We start from the raw sequence: 18,998 nt of genomic DNA, 5'->3' as shown, positions 1-18,998 counted from the left end.
CACATTAGCTGAGCCATGGAGCAGAGTGCAGAAGCCCCTGAGAGGTGCAGGTGCACTGTATAGGGGAGTGCTACGGAAAGCAAGTAGCAAAGACATGATGGCATTTGTCAGACTGTTAAACTTTGCTTTCAGTTCAGGGACTGCTGATGCCTTTGTTTTCCAGGTCTTCCCTGCCCTGTGCTAATTTTGCTCTGGATACACATGCCATATGTCCATGCTGGGCTCCTCTGCCTATCTCATCAGCAATGCTAAGGGCAGCAGATATTCCTGGAGCATCCCTAAGACCACAATAATGACTAATAAAAAGTTGTCATCCCTCCAGACATTTCCCAAACATTAAGAGGAGTCCTATATATTTCCTCTCAGGTCAGTGTGTCTTTGAGGGCTCTTCTCCACCCACCTTCTCTGTTGCTTAGCCTCCACCAAGAGAAACTGTAGCTGTAGACCAGTGCTGAGGGTACTCTCCTGGAAGTTTATTTCACTGAAGAAGTAATCTTTATTTTTGCCAAAGTAAACAGGGATATTTTAACTAACCCACAACATTATTCTGCTGGACCTGTTGTAACAAATGTGGGTCTGAAGCACCTCAGACAGGCATAAGAAAAAAAAAAATGTTATGCATTTTCCACATAAAAGGTAAGATGCACCTCATGCAAGGGAAGCAAGTTTAATATCTGAATAGCAGTTTTCCTTCCACATGTAACCCTTCCTCTAGACTGCTCAAGATGTAACCCACTACCACAAAGATGATACACAGATCTCCTACACATACCCCCCAGAAGTGGCTGATCTCAGAACTGATTACAACTTCAACAGGGTGACTGTTGCCACTACAAGTCCCAGCATGGAACAATCAAGGAAGATCTGTACTCTGCCACAAACCAACCACACTCAGCCCACTGTAGTTCATTATGGTCTTCGGAAAACTTTAGTAACCAAAGGACATAAGGCCATAATCAGTAACGAAAGAAAGTTCAAGTGAACAAGCTCAAAAAGAAAACTTCACAATAGCAAGAGCTATAGAGTGCTCTTCAATGCATGTTTTCTTTACAAATTACTATGAAAAAAAGGGGGAGGCGGGGAGGTTCTCTTTTGAAAATAAAGAACAATAGAGTACCTGTCAGATCTCTGCAATCTTTGCTGTCTCTTATTTTATGAAACAAAATGGGAGCAATATACTGTTGAGGACAGCTAAAGAAAGAGACTGAATGGGTATGTTACTTGACTTCAGTCTTCTTGTTAACAAAACTCTCCACTGTCAAAAAACTGTCAAGGGAGTTCCTGTATTCAAACAGACAGCAAATTAAACATATCACTAACCTCAGGGAACCTAGAAATATCAAAACAAAGGATATTTTTGGCCTATTTAGCTACTTGGGGGTGGTAAGTGTCTGCTCTCATTACAATCTTACAACTCTTTCTCCCAAATGTCAAAATTGTAAAGTTGTTGACTGATGCAGCTGAGATAACCTGGGCAATGAAATCCCAGCACTTTAGGTGACAGTGGTCTCCCCATGACACTTCTATGGAGCTAATTTAGCTTTAAGAAAAAATTAGGATTCCTTCCAAGTTGGATTAGAGCAGCTTTGTGATCCAGCTCATGTCTTAGGTAGCTCTTAAGTTTCAAGCAGAGTATATATACAATAGGTGCAGAAATCTACTGGCCTGGTCTGGAAGCTCTGCTTTTGTCTTCACTTCATGACTTCGCTCTTTACTTCATGAATTTCAGGACTGTGAAAAAAATAAGGCCATGATTTCTAGCAGAGTACAAGCTCATGCTATGCAAATGAGAAAAAGGAAAAAAAAAAAAAAAAGGAAAAGAAATGGCTCAGCCCAAACCAGCAGTTCAAAAATACATCTGCCATGGGCAGGAAGCCAACAGCAATGTTATAAAAAACAGAACAGAATATGTATAAAACCAGATATGTCATTGTGGAAATGCATATCAGAACATGGAGAAAATCCATGTCTGTATTACAAAAAATTAGATCAGATGTGTATGTGCATGTTGCTGCATGGAAAGAGGAATTTCATTCCTTCCCTGAGTAGAGAACCTTATTTTTCTGTTTCCAGTATGATGACTTTTTCATTGCTTACATAGGAATGGGAAGATAAAAGTGTACTCTGATACTCTGTACTCTGTCTCTCTAGTGCCTCCTCTGAGCTGATGTGGAAGAATCTTGCACAAGTTCATCTACTTTTTTAAGATTCTTTGCATACTGGGGCATCAAACAACTTTAGAGATATTATAGACCACTGGAGCTGTTGTTTCTTCTGGTCCAGCTATTCGTGAAGCTCAAAGAAGAACTGAAGGTGTCTGGGTTGTAGAGAGCATAGTAAGCTGGGAAGTCTATTTTGGGTGGTCACACGGGAAGATATTTGGGAAAGGAATTTCTTCGGAACAGGGCATTCTTGCACACATGGGGTTGAGAAGATGGGTGTGGAAAGAACATGTGTGCTTGTCCATCTTGTGCTCGACTAATCTGAATAATGCCTGGCAGAGCTAAGCGTGCAGAGTCCACAGCAGCCAGAGCTGGCACTTTGTCAGCCTTGCCCAGAACACGAACCTGAAAGGTTTGGGATTCAGTTCATAGTCTCAAAACCACCATATGTGAGGAGGCTCAAAATGCCACAGCGAGGCTGCCCTTACATAAGACTACTAAATTAATTAGTCTTGCAGCATAGTACAAAACGTAATTCAATCCTGGTGATAGATTGGTAGATAAATCACAATTTACAGCCTTGTAAAGGCAGATTCAAAAACAATAACCAAAAAAGCATATATAAAAAGAAAGGAAAGGAAAAAGAAAAGTATTCCAATACTCAAAGCCTTTAGCTTTCAATGACAATTGCATATATCGATTGCATTCTCAAAAGAGAAATTATTTCTCCCTTTTTCTCAGTTTTCCATTTGAACACAGAACTGGGGTTTTACTGCTTTCAGGTTTGTTTTTTGTTTTTTTGAGGAAAATCAAAAGCAGACCATATGGGGTTTTACTTGGTATCTATATATACGTATATATATGTATATTTTTAATTTTCTGACTTCTTTTTGAACAATTATAAAACATAGATAAAAGTATTTTTTCTTGAAAAAATCTTCAACTAAAAAAATCAGCAAACTCTCATGCTACTACTTCACTAACATATTCTTCCCCCTTTCTTCTAAATTGCATGTGAGCTTTCTTACATCCATTTATTTTAAAAAACTCCGAAAAATAGCTTGATTTTCAAGGAAGTTGAAGTCCATTATACCCTTAAGAACCCACAAAAACCTTTTTAGGGTATTTAAGAAGTGAAAAGTACCATTTTTGGCCCTAAGCTTTTCACATCCCATTCAACAGACAACACAAAGTTGTCTAACAAAGTTGTATTGTCTAACCTGTATATGTTATATGAAAAATATGTGCACGACTTTAAAAGTGACTTTACATGTTAGTACTTCTTACAACAAAGGTGTGGGCTTAGTACATTCCCTGAAATGCATTTCATTGTAGACGACATATAGAATTTAATATTTTTTTCCGTTTCACAGTAACATGCTATTTCTTCATTTTAAGACACTTACATCAATAATAAGAACAGTGAATTTGAATTCCCAGAGTTGTTTACTCCCGTGACATAAATCCCTTGAATGTAATTATCTTGGATGAGGATTTTCATGTCCCTCACTCGGAGCCTTCCAAACACAATGTGTTTTGCCCTCAGTTGACTGAGTGGGCCTGAGTTTCAGAGAATAGGGCTTCTATGCTTCCTGAAAGTGTGACAGCTTCAAAGTATGTCCAATGAGACCCCAGAACCACTAGTCATTTTGGAAAAAATATTGTTTCTGTTTCTCTGATCCATTGTCTTTTTCAGAGTGGCACAACTGCATTTGCTGTGCACAATTCCCAACAAACTGACTGATGTGGAAGGCAAGCCAGGAAAATCTCTGCTCCACCCCATTTTGCATGTTCCATGGTCCTTAATGTTCAATAATTGCCCAGATGGGGAATATGTGTTTTCCTTTCTGTTCCTGTACATATGCTTTCTGCAATTTGCATTATTATTGGGTAGCTTGCATGCTATTGACTTCATTCTACAGCTTGTAGCCCTTTACATAGTTTCCCGCCTACCAAATCTCTCTAGAAATGCCACTGATGAATTCCTGCCATGAAATTTTCTGGTAAACGGGAAGAAAGTGAGCAAATGGATCCTTTGATTAATCCTTGCTACACACATACACCTTATTTTATCATGCAAATGAAATCTGCAAGCAGTCAAAATGCTTGTGTGCAGCCCTGTGCTGTAATGACATTTGTATTATGTTCTGCTCTCATTGAGGTATTGTATAACCATCATCGCTACAGCTTACGTCTTCATTCCTTCTTAGGTTACATGACCAACACTGAGATTAGTAACAGGTTTTAAAAGACGTCCACATACTGGTAATTTATCATGTACACGTTACACAAATAAATAAATAATACACACATATATATCAACTTAATTGCTCCACATGTAAGTACCTGATTTCACATAATGAATACTTCAAGGAAGTCTATACCCCAATAGATATTAATTACTGTGTCTGAATCAGAGGCCCCACTTTTCTCCTAAACATGTTACACTCACTGGGCTATTGGATTTATGCTGCTGCTCGTCACCGTGGTGCCTAAGCATTTTATTTGCTAAATCAAAAGCAAGAATGAAATCCCCAAATGAAAGGAATTTTTTTTTGGGGGGGGTGGGGAGGGGGGGGGCTGGAGACAGGATTGTTTTAGAGCAAAACCCAATGGAAATAACCTTTACAGATTTTATTTATACTGTTTTATTTATATTGTTTTAGTGTTAAGGGATTAAAGCATTGCAAGTATTATCTCTGGAGAAAAAAATCCTTGTGTCTGGGTAGACTTCTGAGTAACGTGCATAACTCTCAGTTTACACCAGTGACAGTTTTTATTTTTTATGTTTGTTTGTTGGGGTTGTTTGTTTATTGGTTTGTTTGTGTTATTATTTTTTTTTCTGATGGCAGGTTTGTGCCATCACCAAGAGCTGAGTTTCTCCCCAGGAGCGGACGCTCCTCCCCGGTTTAGCCCAATGCAGCACCAGTAACTGCACAGGTACCCACACTTCATCCCACGATGAAATTCCAGCTTATATGGGGCCACCCTCAATTTCAGAGGAATACTGCATGATTTAGGACCACCACAAACTTCTGATCATGATCCCAGTAAGCCCGGAGAGAAGGCAGTTTTGGTGCATTAGGTATAATAGCCCTGCTTGTGTTTTACTCTGTTAAAAGGACACCATTATACTAAGTCCCTAGTAATTGCTAAACTGTTACACTTCAGCAAATTTCCGTGAAAGATATACAAGTCCCCAGAGATGTTCTGGCACGGGAGTGTTAAGTGCAGCATCCTTATTTTTTAAGTAGGTGATTCTTTGCTATATAAATGTCCCAGCCTGCTGCCTGCACAAAGGTAAGATGACCCTCTGGAGACATTAATGGGCTTTTTACCTCCTCTGGGCCCTATTCACAGCCCACCAGCATCCCACCTCCCCACACCAGCCCTGCTTTGCTTATTTGTGTTTATGGTACACAAGGCAGTAGATAAACAAAAAGGGGGTTTAGACACTTTCAGTTCTGAGCTAAACCTTTTAGTTACAGATTAGGGAGCAGAAGTGTGGTACGACTCTCTGTTTATTTGTGGTTCTTTTAAGTGATGTCCAGAGACCCACATTTCATGGTTGTTTGAAAGTTTATGTAACAGTGGGAAGCTGTTAAACAGCAGTTTACCTTCACTTTTTTCTTTTTTTTTTTCATCACGTAGCAGATTTGAAATTAACACTCATTCTACCATATTATTTTAGTTATTACTCAACATTTCACAGGTTTTCTTTGTCCCTAGAATTTATGTTTCCTCTAAGTAATGATAAGAGAATTCATGTCAACAAATTTAAAATCTATTTAGTAACTATATACTTTAAAATAGCCCTTGGAATTTTTACTATTGCTTTTCAGCTGTCAGGAAAGAAAAAAAAAAATATAATCTTGTGATTAAAAAGAAAAATCCTCATTCTTCACATTAGACCTATAAATGAGGCAAAAAGTACTTCCAAAAAGAAATATTTTCTTTTTATTTCCTTGAATTCTATTGAGTAGTACGTAATTCAATCTTTTAAATTAACTGGGTATGCTTTTTAAAATGTTCACAACGTTCTTGCATGTCTCCCAGTTCCTAAAGCTTTGTCATGTTCAAACACCCTCGGGATTTTTCTAACACTATAATGTATTGAGGACATACGATTTTCTTTCGTATGTCTAAAATCTCCTATTTTTTCTTTGTATAATTTGACTTTAATTCTGTTTCCTTAAGAGTCAATGGTACTTTTGCTTTGCCGTAGGATCCATTCCTTTTACTGCTTCATATAGATGCAGTTCCTTCCAACAGAGAACACTTCTTTCATTAAAAAAAAAAAAATATATATATATATATATATGTGTGTGTGTATGTATATACACATTCTATTTACAAGCCAAGTCTTAATGCAGAGTCACTTTGGGATATTGGATATGTTGTTTTGCTTCCAATCATTTTAAACCTTCAAGCTAAGAAACATAAAACAAGTTTAATGTAAATCATTTAGCATATAAATTAGATTTTGACTAAAACATAACTATGCAAAAACTGCCAAAATTTTAATGCAAAGTATGCATTATCTTGGCTCCTTATATTAGGATGAAAGAAAACCCACTTTTTAATTATGATTTTAAGTGTTTGGAAAATAATTTTAAACTTCACCCTGAAAGACAAGCCAGTTTTGTTGTTTTTAAAATTATTTGTGTCCAGGAATTTTTCTGGGAGAACATAGATGGAATTCATAGTAAAATAAATTTAATATAATTCCATCATTTCTTTGGAAAGCTCACATGACACAGTCATATCCCATTAATTCACAGTGATCACTAAAAGGCCAGCTGAAAACTACAGAATAATAGAAGCTAGAGCCAAAAATTTTAAACAGTTCACTACACAAGACCTCACTTATTTTAACCTAAAAAAAAAAAAAAAGGCATATTGTCTTCCCCTTGTTAACTTTGTGCAATAACTCTAATTTAAATGACCGTATTTTATAAAAACAATTATGTTTAAGGGTTATGAATTCTCACGGTATAGGGTTATGTGTTTATATTTTTTCTGGAACAATTCTGGATGCAAATTCAGACTCTGCTACAAAAGTAAAATACTCTGCAGTGCAAGGCAATGACTGAAACAAGATTTCTTTTCTAAAGTTGCTGAAAACTCCAGAGTTCCCAAAGACAAATTAATCTCATTATCGTTATTAGTATTTGTCAAGCTATTCCTTCTATTCTCTAAGTCTTCCTAAAATCAAACCTTGGTGAGTGACAGAACTGCAAATCCAATCAAGTACCATGAAAACTGCCATAATAAACTTTGCTATAGTGAAACTTCTCTTATGGTGCAGCAAAATGAAAATTGCTGAGCACATTTATTCTTTTTGAAAGTGCACACTGCATTCACAGAGCCATTTGAAACTGCTGACAGCCAAGCTTTTTAGGAAGGAAAACAACCACACTGAATGTCTTAATAGGTAATAAGAATAATTATAGGGATTTCTGAGGACGATCACTAGTATGACTCTCGACAGAATGTAAGCAGAGGGTACAACTGTAACTTTCAAACATTTAACCTAAGTTGGGCTCGTAGTTAACAGACAGATGTGGTGTGAAAGTTCTAATTCACAGTTAATAAGTTCCCTCTCCTCAAACAAATACGAAAAAAAAAAATAAAAAAAATAAAAGAGAGATTGAAAAGATACGAAGCTCTGTTTAGGCCAAGTCGTTAAATTTCTCGAGCAAGGATAATTTTCTAAGCACAATCATTTCCTCCAACAAGGTAACTCATGTAAACACCATCAGGGTCGTATTGTTTGTTCTGCGCTGCCAGATGGGGGATATAAACCATGCAGAAACAATTTCAGATTTCCACCTTGATTAGTTCATCTTGAATATTTTCACAGTGTGAATCTGGAAGTCAGAAGTTTACATAATGGTTATAAATTAGGGTGAAATCCTGCTGCCAAGAAAGTCACACTCAGGCAAACAAACTGTCTCCTTCCTAACATGTTTTAGGTGTTGCTTATCAAACACATACTCAGCTGTAGGTGGAAAAAAGAGTCTCAACTCCTCGTCTTTTTTTTTTTTAGGATTACTGTTTTCCCACCATTGGCTGTTGAGACAGAGCGGTGCTTTACCCGCTCAGCGCTGCCGCCTCTCCGCACCGTCCCCACCCGTGTCCCTCCGGCCCGGGGAGGTTGCGCAGCCTGCAGCTCCCCCCGCGGGTCAGCAGAAACCCCACAGCCTCGGGAAAACCTCCATGGAGCTCTGAGCAGCATCCTCGGCCAGGGGAAAATTCACTGTGGAAAAAAATGCCCCCCGCCTCGAGTCCTTGACACTGAAGAGGTTTGCTCCCAGGCAGCCAGACGGGTGGCCGGATCCTGCACCCCCTGAATTCCTCACGTCCCGGCGAGCAGTTTCAGTGCAGGATGCCCTTTAGCATGATGAGCTTCTTCAGAGCACGGCTTTTGCTGGTTTTCACAGTCATCCCAAAACATAAGCCTTAAAACACAGGGTTATCTCAGAAAATCTCAGCAGAATGCCAGTTCTTATTAGAACTGATGGTTGCTGTGGTTAAAAAGAAAACAAAACTTACAAAGTAGCTGTAGAGCAGATAACAAATACCCGAGTAAGGTTTATGCAGAGGCAACTCTCGAGGCATAGGCAGATGGAGTAGGCAAAAGGTAAAGTTTACACATTCTTTCCAACTAGCTTGGCTGAGTGGTTAAGCCAGCATTGCTTTTATTCAGCAATCATTTTGATTTAAAATTCTTCATGTGCCAGTTATGTAGCTGAAATTTCTGGTTATTACAAATACAGCAGTAACTTCTGCCCTCTGATTTACGCGCAAGTTCAGCTTTCCTTTAATATATGCACAAGCTCAGCTTTCCTTTAGGATCATCTGGGTTAATGTACATACATGTCAGGGTAGAATTTAATATTATCTCCATGGAACAGCGAAAAACGTTAGGTCAAACAATCCAGTTTCATTTAATACTAAGCATGTTTAAGAAGAAATGTCAGAGTTCAGTTCCTCTGGCTTATGATGTAAATCAGAAATCACCAAAGCCAGACACCTATCCTGATCTTATACACATTTTGTCCTAGGATTACTTCAGTGAAATAAATCAGTTCTTCACCAGGAAGCCATCCTACTGACATATGAGCAGATTATAAACTTTACACAAACAAGGAAATCGTGTTACCCAGGTGAGTAAATTTATTCATGTGGTTTAACTGCTTGCTACGTTTACATTTTTGTTGCTGCTGCTGAAACATTTTCAGCTGAAAATTACTTATTTAACGAAAAGTTTTGCAGGAAATATCTGGGTTTTTTTCTCCCCCCCCCCCCTTCTGTTGTTTCCTCTTATTTTCCTTTTCCTAAATCTTTTTTTCTCATTTCCTTTCCTTTTTCCTCCCCTTTCCTTTTTCCTGTCTTCTTTCTCTTTTCTTCCCTCTTTTCTTCTTTTTTCTTTCCTCTTTTCCTCTCTATTTTCTCTCGTGTTCTCTCCTCTCTTCTTCTCTTCCCTTTCCTGACACATATGGAAAGACCATAGGAATGAAAAAAGTCCTCAAACATATTTTTTGAAATTTTCTAACCAGATGACAGGTTTGACTTTATAGTGAAAACTCCTTGACTTTTTTAATGAGAGGGAAAAAGAAAGTTTCCTAGCTAATTCATTAACCTACAGAAGCAGAGACAAGTTTTCCAGGAGGCAGAAGAGCAGACTGAGCCCTAGAAAGCAGCGGACAGAATCCCATCCCAACTCATCTGTGACATATTTGGTTGCATTTTGCCAGGTGGTAAGATCTGTGTTAACATCAAAACTATCCCCTGTGCTAAAGGACCTTGAATGCTAAAAATATACGTTAGAGAGTGTCTGTTATACTTTCAGGAGTTTCCCATATTCTGGATCAATACGTTGCTGATTTTTTTTTAACCTTCTGCCGAGCTGGGGACACCAGCAGATGCAACTGGGGACAACCGGCCGAGCAGAGCAAGCGGTTTCGGGGGGCTGATGGGTGCTTCAGCCGGGGGACACACAGCAAGAGCCGAAACGCTACTGCAAGGCTCAGGCTCTTCTGTGGCCACAGCAGCTTTTGGAATTGGGAAACATTTACACCTGCAAGCTGGTAACCGGAGTGTGTGAGCTCCGAAGGGCTCCGGCCCCCGGGAGGTGCCGCTCCGGGACGGGAGGTCCCGGCTGGGGCTTCGCTGCTGCAGCCGCCCCCGCTCGCCGCTTGGTTCCTTCCCCTTCACAAGCTGTTAAATGGCGCCTCCTGCCTACTGGCAGGAGAAAATCGCCTCTAAAAGCTTTGCCGGTGAGGTTTTTCCCCATTACTCCTCTGCAATTTTGCCTGTTGCTTCTCTGAGTTTCTGCCCACCACACCGCTGAGCTTGTGCAGAGGCTGCAGGGCACATCCTGAAGTGTCGCAACGGGGAATGTCCCCTCACCTCGGAAGGGGCCAGCGGGGTGGCCAGAGTTCTCCACGGTAGGGGCCCACACCTAGCTCAATGCCCCAGCACAGGCCAAGCTCTCCCTGTCCCACACCAGCTGTGGCCCCAAAGAGACCCACCTGAGCTCCCTCCGAGCCATGGGTGGGGATGGCCATCAGAATCTCACTTTTCAGCAGACACCTAACAGGTCAGAGGAATCATATGCTACAAGTGCCTGTTTTCCCGGCTGAGCAGCTCAGGAACATTGCAAAGGTCCAAAGTCTAACTGAGCTGCAAAGTGAGCTGAACCCAATTTGCAGACCCAAGCTGTAGCAGATGCTGTTTGCAAGGGGTTTGGCTCCTCTTGGATGATCAGTTTCCTCTGTTTTCTCTCTGCAAATCAAAGAAGACTCTAGGCACACCTAACAGCATTCAGCCCCCTGGTCACTGCCCTTGACTAACACCTGGTAATTTCTAAGCGACAGCACTATTTGCTGCTGTGATGAATAAAGAATTTCTCACATTGGGGCGAGACAGCATTTTGCATGGGTATGGACTGCAGAAGTAGAAAGGGAAAGCCAGACAATGCTGGTGGCATTCGTGCTTCTTTTTGATTCTGTTGCACACGGGTTCAATATTGTCCATACTATAAGAGTTCAGAATAAACAACTTTTCAGAGGACAATCATAGAATCATTTTTGTAGCCAGAATTCCCTAGAATATATGCTAAATAGAACTGATTTGTTAATATGTGTAAGGGAATGTCTTCATGTACAACTACAATGGCCTCAGTGTTTGTTTTGTTTGGGTTTTTTTTCACTGTGTATCAGTGTGGCTTGACTTGACACAGCTCAGGCCCAATAAGACAGATAATATTAAACCTCCAGACTTTGGTCTGCCATAGTTAACTGTCTAAGTTTCCGATTTTCACATTTGCAGATGTTTTCCTTGTAAAGTAAATGCCTAACACACCCAGGAAGCGTTATAGAAAGTATAAATATTGCAAATACGCTTAGGACTTCTATAGATTATTTTAAATACAAGGCGTAAGTTGCCTACCCAGACTTCCTCATGCTATTTCTCACATATATGGCAATATATTTGAGTGGATATGGAAATCTATTCCAGTAACATTGAAAAGGACATATTTCAGTGTTCACATCTAAATGTATTCCCTCTGAGCTTTCTGCTCATAACAAATAGAGTGCACCACCTGGACATTTCAGCCTTGAAGAAGATGACAGTACTTCAGCCTTTCCAAAACATCTCTGAACTATGTCAAGAAACAGTCCTGGTTCTGCTCAGCTATGTTTTTCAGGCCTGTGGATGATATCTAGCTGGTCTATGAATGCTGATGAAATCAAAATGTGTAGCATATACCATAACTGCAGGCACTGTTCTCAGAATATCTCCAAGACTCACACTCTACAAAGCACTGTGTTTCTCTTATAAACACAACTAATTCAGGGAAGAATGTATAAACTCTCCCTTCACTCAGCTTTGCCCTTCTTCTCTCTTTAGTAAAGGAAGAATCTCAGCTTAATGCAGTTATATCTTTGGTGACTACACATCTGCAGCCTTTCAAGAGACAGTTGTTCTCCCTCAGGCTCTTCTTTTAGATCCTAAAAAAACACAGACCGTGGCCAAATATTATCTTAATGCAAGCTTTCCTATCAAGGTGGAAAATGGTGTCCTGATTCCCAGCAATGATATGTCTATAAAACATCTCTCATGCTAGGAACATCACACTCCTGCCACAATGCTCGGTCAAAGTCACTGCAATGTATGCCGAGGTGTGCAGTCAGCTTGTGCATAGGCATATGCATTCCAGATAATGCTCATTTCTCCTTGTTACTACTTTTTTTCTTCTTTTCATTCAGGAAAGTCCCATTCTGCAAAAGAAACTGCAGACTATGACTGTTGAGGATTTTTTATGTATTTGCCACTCAGATGACCAAAAATTGTATTGTTGTATTTTTTTTTTTCTTTTCCAATGATGCATATAATTTTATTCAAAGGAAAAAAGAAGGTGAGATTAAAGAAGTGAAGGAGAAAAGAATTGCTGTGTTTGATAATTTCTCCATTAAAACATTCTAAAATCTTCGACTTGAGCTGAAGAATTGAAGAATGGGTTGAAACCATTCCCAGTACTACTGCTTGCTGGAATCAATTTCTGCAAGACTGGTTTGATAGTGTCACATCACATCAGATGATATTTTGACTATTATGTGTTTCTGACATTAAGAAAGAAAAGTATTTTGCTAGTTTTTATGTAAAATTTGCAAAATACAGCAGAATTCAGCAGGCACATTGCTGAAAACCATGAAACCACAAGAATCAGAAATGTGTTCATAAATGTGTTTCAACATGACAGTCACTGTTACGTCAGCTTTCTTGAAGTTATCCATGTGCTTATTGGGCAGGTAATAGTTAATGAGACTCTCCAAAAATCAGAAGTAGCCACTGAAGAGAAAAGCTCTTTATGATTTTATCTACAGGCAGGAAAATACTGTTAATATTCCCAGCCATCACCACTGGCTTTGTCAGAGTGGCTGGGAAAATACCATCTTTCTTTTCCTAAAAAAAAAATTAAATAAATAAATAAATAAATAAATAAATCCTCAAAGCAAACCAAAACAAAACGTTTTATGCTGAAACTAAAGGATATTTCTGCCTCCCATACACAACAACAACAAAAAAAAATCAGTAAAGGATTTGTTTTTCACATTGAATATGCAACATTGCAACACATAAGGAAATCTTTGCTGAAACTCAGAAACATCTGTAGCTACAAATACAATGCTTATAGTACATTACAATGCCCAAGTTTAATTGGGAAACTCACTGTACAAGACACTTAAATCAGAATCATAACAGGCTTCTTTAATCAGAGACATCTATTCCAATCCTCTTCATGAAAGACAACTTGGGCAACACCCTCTCTGACAGTGGTGGGACCATGTTTGTAGTTGATAAGCCCCAAGATTTGCCGTAACACACCAGAGGAGTGGGCTCTGGTCTAATTAGACATTAATTGTTGGCTCTAAGGAGACAGGGGTGCTGTTCTGTGGGCACAGCTGGGGTTAGGGGTGAAAGTAATTTTAGCTCATTTAACAGCTCTGTCTCTCTAATTGCTTGTGAGGGTGATTCGAGAACATCAAGGTCTGCTCAAACTCAGCGTTCCTCTCCAACACGCTGCAAGTGCCAAACATGGAAGATGGGAGAAGGACCACACATAGCCGCAGCTCCTGCCTGTTAACAATTAAAATCTGAACAAAATTAACAATGAAAACTCTTAGCTATGTCATATTCATTCCCTCACACATGAATTATGAGGTGAGCCCTTATTTGCACACATATTTTTGATATCACACTTCCCACACTGCAATATAGTCTCCTTCTTGTATTTATTCAATGTAGGCAGGTTTGGCAGCAAATGATATATTTTAGTTTTTCATGAAAATGTTATATACGCATGTATTTGGTATGATGGGAGGAAGAGAGTCCATGGCTGAGGCACAGTAATAACTAAGGAATAGAAACAAGTAATAGCCATGATATCATTCTTGTCCTCTTGCAACATGCAGAAAAGGGGGTTGGCCAAATCACCTGTACGTTTTAGCTGCTTACATATGTCAATGCTGTAAATAGAAATTGAATCAGTAGCTATTGGCAGCCTTTAGGACTTCAGCAGTAGCTCCTTAGATTTCCCTGTATCTCTTCTCAAAGTAAAGAATTGTCTGCACTTGATGTCCGTGATACATTGGGGAAAATAAATTTCACAGAGTGGGAAACAGTGGACAAAGCAAAGTCTTGCAAGTAGACACTAAAGCAGAGGTTCCCAGAGCCATCTATCAGGCCCACGCCAGTATAGTTCAGAGAGGTGCAAGGTAACGGCATTACCAGGTTATGGGCAGCCATTTGTACTCTATAGGTTTATAGAATCATAGAATCATTTTGGTTGGAAAAGACCTTTACCGTTATCAAGTCCAACCACTAACCTCGCACTGCTAAGTTCACCTCTAAACCACATCCCTAAGAACTTCATCTATGTGTCTTCTAAACACCTGCAGGGTTGATGACTCCACCACTTCCCTGGGCAGACTAGTCCAACGCCTGACAACACTTTCCATGAAGAAATTTTTCGTAATATCCAATCCAAACCTCTCCTGGTGCAACTTGAGGCCATTTCCTCTTCTCCTATTGCTTGTTGCTTGGGAGAAGAGACCAATCCCCTCCATGCTACAACCTCCTTTCAGGCAGTCGCAGACAGTGATAAGGTCTCCCCTCAGCCTCCTTTTCTCCAGGCTAAACAGCCCCAGTTTCCTCAGCTGCTCCTCATGAGACTTGTGCTCCAGACCCTTCACCAGCTTCATTGCCCTTCTTTGAACTCTCTCCAGCACCTCAAGGTCTTTATTGTCGCGAGGGTCCAAAAAGTGAACATAGGATTCGAGGTGCCGCTTCAGTAGTGCCAAGTACAGAGCTGGTTGCCCTGCGGTCCCTTTGTGCTCAATGGGTGGAAGCAGATACTTACTTCTACGATACCATGTGGCTCAGCTGAGAAGTAGACATGAAAATGGGTTGGATTGTTCCCAGCATAACTCCACCCATTTTATCTCCATTAGCTATAAAGGAGACCCAGAATGACTACCTCAGATCCAGGTGCCTACATTGTAAAGAGAAAATTAGATTAGTTCCACACAAACAAGGAAACACAAAGTGGGGAATGAGCTTGGGGCTTTTTACAATGTCCAAATAGTACCTCTGTCTACTTAGTTTTATTTTCAAAACCGCAGGCATTAAAAATACAGACAGAAAACAGGATGCTGTGCTGACATGGTTGCAAAAAGAAAAGGGAACACGGGTTCTAGTTTTCATGGGAAAGAACTATTTTGAGGAATTTCTGGGTTGTTAGGAAGTTTCATAGAATCATAGAATATCCTGAGTTGGAAGGACCCACAAGGATCATTGAGTCCAACTCCTGTCCCTGCACAGAACAACCCCACAGTTCACAGCGTGTGTCTGAGGACGTTGTCTGGTGTCTTGAACACTGTCAGGCTTGGGACTGTGACACCTCCCTGGGGAGCCTGTTCCAGTGTCCAGCACCCTCCGGGTGAAGAGTCTTTTCCTAATGCCCAACCTAAACCTCCCCTGGCACTTCTTCCTGCCATTCCCTAGGGTTCTGTCACTGGTCACCAAAGAGAAGAGATCAGTGGCTATCCCTCCCCCTCCCCTTGTGAGGAAGCTGTAACTGCCATGAGGTCTCCCTTCAGTCTCCTCTTCTCCAGACTGAACAAACCAAGTGACTTTAGATGCTCCTCACACAGCTTCCCCTCCAAACCCTTCATCAAAGTTGTACCCCTCTTCTGGACACTCTCCAGTAGCTTTATATCTTTTTTACCCTGTGTCACCCAGCCCTGCACACAGTGCTCCAGGTGAGGCTGCACCAGTGCAGATCAGAGCAGGACAATCCCCTCCCTGCCTGGCTGGCAATGCTGTGCTGGATGCACCCAGGACACGGGTGCCCTCTTGGCTGCCAGGGACACTGTTGGCTCATGTTCAACTTGCTGTCAACCAGACCCCTAGATCCCTCTCTGCAGATCTTCTTTCCAGCATCTCATCTCCCAATCTGTATCTATAGCCAGCATTACCATGCCCTAGGTGCAAAATCCAGCACTTGCTCTTGTTGAACTTCATGCAGCTGGTGATTGCCCACTTCTCCAATTTGTTCAGATCCCTCTGCAGGTCCTCTCTGTCCTCGACAGTGTCAACAGCTCCTCCCAATTTTGTGTCATCAGCAAACTTACTATATTAATCCCTCAAGTCCTGAGTCTAAATCATTTATAAAGACATTGAAGAGCGCTGACCCTAAGATGGATCCCAGCGGAACCCCACTAGTGCCTGGTCGCCAGCCCAACATTACCCCATTTACTAGAACCCTTTGGGCCCGGCCCAGCAGCCAATTGCTCACTCACTGTATTATGTGTTTATCCAGCTATATGCTGGCCATTTTGTCCAGGAAAATACTCTGTGAGACAGTACTGAAGGCTTTAATGAAATCCAAAAAGATCACGTCAACAGCTTCCCTTGGCTGACTAGGTGGGTAACCTTGTCTTAGAACAAAATTAATTTGGTCAGGTGAGACTTCCCCCTCATAAACCTGTGCTGGCTAGGACAAGTGACGGTGTTGACATTCAGATGTTTTTCAATAACTCCCAGAACAATCTTCTCCATGATTTTGCCAGGCACAGAAGTGAGGCTGACAGGCCTTTAGTTGCCAGGGTCATCCCTGTTGCCCTTCTTGTAGATTGGGACATTTGCCATCTTCCAGTCATCTGGGACCTCTCCAGATTCCCAAGAGTATTAAAAAATCATGAAGAGAGGTCTCAATATGATGTCAGCCAGCTCTTTAAGAAACCTTGGACGAATCCTGTCAGGCACCATCGACTCGTAGGGATTTAGCTGGAGTAGCAGATCCTGTAAAAGTTCCAGATAGATTGGGAGTTTATCATTCTTGCAGCCATGATCTTCTAGCCCAGGGTTATGGGGGTCCTAAGTCCATCATCAATGTCGAAGACCGAGGTGAAGAAAGCATTAAACATCTTAGCTTTGTCTATGACTCTATTAATAAGGTGACCATGCTCACCAAGTAATGGGCCAGTGTTATTTCTAGTTTGCCTTTTGCCATTACTATATTTTAAAAAGCCTTTTTTATTGTCCTTCACAGTACTGGCCAGTTTCATTTCTAATTGAAAGGAATTGGAATAAAAATAAGGAGGAAAAGTAAATTGAATCACAAATTGCTGTAACTAGAAAAATTTCATATGCCCAACAATGTAGATTACATCACCAGCTAGCATTTGTTGGTAGTTTCTTCACTTCCATGGTAACACAAGAATTTGCACCAGCTAAGCACCAGTTGTGCTGTTTCTCAGGGTAATTCTTTCTGTGGTGGGGAGGGCAGAGGTGAAGGAGCCACATCAGCAGGTGTCAATGGTCAATCCGCTGTGACAAAAACCTTAATGTTTTTTTCATGGGGAGCTGTTGCAAGTAGCAGAAAGATCAATTTCAGTCTTAGTATATTAATCATATTTAGAATATAGGATTTAGGTTTCTTGATTTGGGGGGTTGTTTTCTTTTTTTGATCCTAGAAGTCCTGCATTGATGTTTGGGTTGAAATTCTTGATGGCCAAAATTTGTGGCAGTACTATTTGTGACAAGCTCCTGTCAAGACAGTTTTATATGGTAAAATTCAACAAACAACATTAGAAATAAACTCTAATGTGCCTTGCTAATTTCTTCCACATAAGAAATTATATATTAAGGCCTGAAATTTGCTACCTCTGAATAGATGGGCCACATTATCACAATGTTCTCTTGTCAATAGATTTATGAAATTTTGTGGATGTGGAAACAGCAATTTCTAAGCTACATATATACATACAAATACATATAGATACTGGGCAAAAAGTGCCTTCTCTATAAGTGGATAAAGAGTGGAGAACAGTCAGATTACAAGGCTTGATAATGTCTGGAGAGACACCTCAGATTTTAGAAGCTTATGAATGAATCTGTGACATTAGACTGGAAATCTTGTGCCAGAACCTTTTGTTAGGAAATCTCTGGGTATTTTGTCCTTCTGGTCATGGTTCATGTTATGTTCATGGTATATTGAAGAAAGCACTTCTGCTTACCATCGTAAGCCAGAATGAGGAGTAAAGAGGGAAGGAAAGAAGGAAGAGGGGGAGGGAGGGAGGGAGGAAGGAAGGAAAGAAGGTAGTTGGGAAGGCAGGAAGGCAGGAAGGCAGGAAGGCAGGAAGGCAGGAAGGAAGGAAGGAAGGAAGGAAGGAAGGAAGGATACCTAAAAAATTTCTTAACAATTAAATTCTTTTGAACTAAAGAGTTCCTTTAAATTTTCTCAAGTTCAAAGTGTTTGAGTCTCTTTCCTCATTTTCAAATATAAATCTGGAAAGAAATGAACTATTTGTCTGGAGGTGAAAATGTTTTTGTGGCATTTTTGTGGTATTACATTGTTTATTTATACTAAGTTGGCCCTGTATCTCTCAGGTACAATATCCAGATGCTCCCACCTGCATTTCTAGACTCCTGCTCCAGTTCATATGTCACCTACTGAAAGAAAATGATCAGACCATCTGAGGACTGAGCAGCTGTTTCTTTGAAGCAGTTACCAGCACAGCTTCTGACTCCGGTCCTCTGCCAACACACATTCAACCAGCCTGCAGACATCAGTAGCTGGCTTCCCCCAACTCTGAGACTTCAAATTAAATTGCTATTGAGACTCCATGACATAAATTAAGACCAGAAAAAACAGTTTTAAGCTTACGGCTCTGAAGAAATCACCAAACGAGTTCTATTTTGGCAGCCTGCTGCTCACAACTCAGAAAATATGACAGCAAAGCAAATCACATGTCCAGTGTG

Source organism: Patagioenas fasciata, chromosome 3 (genome assembly GCF_037038585.1).
Source record: "Patagioenas fasciata isolate bPatFas1 chromosome 3, bPatFas1.hap1, whole genome shotgun sequence".
NCBI classification, from domain to species: Eukaryota; Metazoa; Chordata; class Aves; order Columbiformes; family Columbidae; genus Patagioenas; species Patagioenas fasciata.
The sequence above is the reverse complement of the archived record's forward strand: the minus strand, read 5'-3'. Positions refer to the sequence as shown.